Here is a 4,114-nt window from a genome sequence, read left to right as displayed (position 1 = left end):
TTCGGATTGGTAGGTCTTCTGATATAATACATCTTTGAGCCTTTTAGATATTTAGCGTTGCTCATTATCAGCTCCCTATCTCCGTAATGAACAAAACGGGCCTTTATTGGCCTCGGCCGCAAAGTCGAGGCCAGTCGATGTACTCTTTGGTATTTCATTTCCTTCACCAACTCTGGGTCCATCTTCAAATGATCCTTATAGAACTTTTGCAAGGTCTTTTTAACATCTTCTCCACCAGGCCCCTTCTGCTGACGCCTCTTCAGGTATACCAATAAATACCAAGTTCTCTCGGCAATTATACGCGTTCAACCTATCTATTTCCTCCTCCAACATTTTTTTGTCATCCTTCATTTCCTTCCTTAGCGTCGGAATTGTATCCTTAATCACTTTCTCTATGTTGTTTGCGTTAAAAGTGACTGAAGCAATGACATCAGATATTTTGGATTCTATTTGTCTCATCTCTGTTGTAATTCTGTTCTCCAGTCCACGACACTCTTCATGAATTTTGTCCCACATCTTATTCATATGGATATCCAGTCTCTCGTCAAGAAGCTCTAAATCTAATCTATACCCTTGCTGGTCCTTGGCCTTCGAACCGGCGGGCCCTTCTGGGCTTGAACGCTGGCGTTTTGGTTGTTAATGCGCCATGTCTTGCACACGTAGAATTGGAGAGAGACAACAGTAAGCTTATGGGAGGAGCGGAGCGGATAAAAGGAACGTCTTCACCCGACGACGGTCATGCTTGCTGTGTTGAATTGTACCGATTCAGATTCAGATCGCACCAAAATAGAATGAGTATAAATTCCCGCCGTGTAGAACGATGACTTCCGGCGTGCTATCGTAGCTCGGGTTCACACCGGCAGAGATAGCGCGGCCTAGCGAGCGCTATAGACCGCGCTCTCTCTCTCTGGGCGTGTTCACACCGCGAGGGGGACCGTGGGCGGACCGTGGATCGCGCTATCGTAGCGCGACCCACGGTCCGCCCATTGGCATTCGCCGGATCCACACCGCAATGAGAAAGCGCGGTCTATCGTAGCACCCCCTTTTTTGAGAGGTCCTGTTGTCATGACGCGTGACGTCATGAGGTCAGAGCGGTGAAAGATTTCGCGCTCTATTACTAATTAGGAGTGTTGAATAGGCCATTTTCGTAATGTTACCAAATTTAATGCATACGTCTTTGTGAAGTGCCTCAATACAAATAATTCCATTCACCTGATAAGAATAATAGTATTTCAATAGACAGAATCCAAACTGCATACATTAGTTGTTGCCAGTTTGGACAAGCATTATGGCTTGAACTAGCAATTACACTTAATATATGCAGTTGCATTCTGACTATCGAAATACTATTATTCCTATCAGGTGAATGAAATACTTTGTATTGAGGCACTTCACAAACAATATGCATTCAATTTGGTTACATTACGAAAATGGCCTATTGTACCGATTCAGATCGCACCAAAAAAGAATGAGTATAAAATTCCCCGCGTGTAGAACGATGATATCCGGCGTGCTATCGTAGCTCGGGTTCACACTGGCAGAGATAGCGCGGTCTAGCGCGCTAGACCGCGCTCCCTCTCGTGGACCACCCCCAAGAGGTGCTCCAGTGTTGGCTCGCCGTGGCTCGCTGTGGCTCGCTGTTGGGCGGACCGAAACGACGTTGTACCTTCCACACCGCAGAGATAGCGCGGTCTAGTGCGCGCTAGACCGCGCTATCTCTGCCGGTGTGAACAGCCTCTCTCTCTCTCTCGTGGACCACCCCCAAGAAGTGCTCCAGTGGCAAGCCGTTTCGGCTCGCCATAGCTCGCTGTTGGGCGGACCGAAACGACGTTGTACCTTCCACACCGCAGAGATAGCGCGGTCTAGCGCGCGCTAAACCGCGCTATCTCTGCCGGTGTGAACAGCCTCAGAGAGCTGACCAAGACAGTGAGGCTGTTCACACCGGCAGAGATAGCGCGGTCTAGCGCGCGCTCTATCGCGCGCTAGGCCGCGCTATCTCTCGTGGACCACCCCCAAGAGGTGCTCCAGTACTGGCACGCCGTTTTGGCTCGCCGTGGCTCGCTGTTGGGCTAACCGAAACGACGTTGTACCTTCCACACCGCAGAGATAGCGCGCGCTAGACCGCGCTATCTCTGCCGGTGTGAACAGCCTCAGTGATCGAGCCTAACGCTCGACCAACTCACAGCCCCCAGGACTGACAGAACTCTTCTCAAGGCTTTTTCATAGGCGATTATTTAATGGGGACTCGTCTTAGCTTTGGGTTGGGAATGATAAGCCCGATCAACACGTTCGCACCTGTTTTGATTAGAAATAAACTCCGTAGGCTTTTTTTTTTTTTTTTTGCAGGGACAAACTCTTGTCAGTCGAATCGTTAGTTATTTAGGGGGGTATTCAAAGTCATCAATCTCTATCAAGAAAAAAATGTAAATAATAATCGTTAATAGAGACCAAACAAAATATAATATTCTAATTCATACTATTATAGAGAGGACTTAAAGTGTACAACAATTTTTCAACAATTAAACGTTCATGCAAACTGAGGAATCTAGGATCCCTCAAAGAATTCAAAGAAAAGATTTGTTAAGGTGCAATTTCTTTACTCAAAATTGTCTGAAATTCAGACGGCATTTCATTAGATATAGTAAACATAACTTAAGTATCTAAGTACGGTATTGCAAAGCATAGAAGTTGGTAAATAGATTAAAAAATAACTTAAACTATTTCCACCACACTTTGCGTATGGGCATATTAAGCGATTCAAACGTCGGATTAGCTTAAATTAAATCGTATTTAACAACATTTTTTCTAATTTTAATAAAAATAATGGAATCGAAACGTGGAAGGGGGAGTGAGCACTAATTATTATTATTGTGTTTGCTCAACGGGGGGGGGGGGGGGTTGTGGAGCACCACTTTGTTTTCCTTTTGTTAAGGGGGAGGGGTGGTTCGCGCGAGAAATAATCGAATTGTTATTAAATACGATTTAGTTTAATTTAAGCTAAACCGGCGTTTGAATCGATTAGAATGCCCTGGGTCTATATACTACATACATCTTTATCATAGTCAGGTTTTATTAATAACATGGATTTGTCTACACATATGTATACTCATAATGTCATATACCAAAGACTTATAATAATGGGACCTTCTGCCTTTTAGCTAGGCGCTCAGTATATTAGATTGGAGAAGGGTAGTAATAACATATTATGTTATGCAGGCCCGCTGGAAGAGCAGTTTCATAGCTGAAGTGGCAACCCTGGGTAAATAAAACGTTAATATTATTATTATTATTATTATTATTATTATTATTATTATTATTATTATTATTATTATTATTATTATCATCATTATTATTATTATTATTATTATTATTATTATTATTATTATTATTATTATTATTATTATCATCATTATTATTATTATTATTATTATTATTATTATTATTATTATTATTATTATTATTATTATTATTATTATTATTATTATTATTAATATTATTATTATTATTAGTATTATTATTATTATTATTATTATTATTATTATTATAGTACACACAAGTCATTTCCGAAAACCTCTTCCTTCATCAGGTAAAACAAAAACAATTTGGCATGGTGGCTCAGTGGTTAGAGCGCCCGCCTCTTAAAGGGGAGGTCCTGGTTTCGAACCCCGGCCGAGTCATATACCAAAGACTTATAATAATGGGACCTTCTGCCTTTTAGCTAGGCGCTCAGCATATTAGATTGGAGAAGGGTAGTAGTAACAGTCACACAAAATTCTTAGGCTTCTTGATTGATGAAAAACTTACACGGAATAACCATATAACAGCAAAAGTTGAGCGTAAACGTACCCTATTTAGTTAACCATGGATCTACTAGACATACACACCAACTGCGTGCATGTATGTGGTCTTTAATTTCATTAGAATTGGTTTACTCGTCAAAGAGTAAATCCTCCAAAATTGAATATTTTTTTCGATATATAAAACGAAGTACATAGTGTATATCAATATAAACATAGGAAATAAAATATATATTAAATATGGTTACTAAGTTGCTAAATTTACATGCTGTATAGTATTTTGTGAGTTGTTTTTTTTTATAATTAAGAACATCAAC

At 40.8% G+C, this 4,114-nt stretch overlaps 1 non-coding gene across 1 annotated transcript; it reads left to right on the top strand.

Moving 5' to 3' along the window:
- The first annotated feature begins 3,604 nt into the window (after nt 1–3,604).
- TRNAK-CUU lies at nt 3,605–3,677 on the top strand. Its single transcript has one exon. It is a non-coding gene; the product is annotated as a tRNA-Lys (tRNA).
- Nucleotides 3,678–4,114: the final 437 nt, after the last annotated feature.

The sequence above is a fragment of the Strongylocentrotus purpuratus genome, unplaced genomic scaffold (genome assembly GCF_000002235.5).
Source record: "Strongylocentrotus purpuratus isolate Spur 01 unplaced genomic scaffold, Spur_5.0 spur5_contig_865, whole genome shotgun sequence".
In the NCBI taxonomy this organism is placed as follows: Eukaryota; Metazoa; Echinodermata; class Echinoidea; order Camarodonta; family Strongylocentrotidae; genus Strongylocentrotus; species Strongylocentrotus purpuratus.
This window is presented reverse-complemented; position numbering and strand designations above follow the sequence as displayed.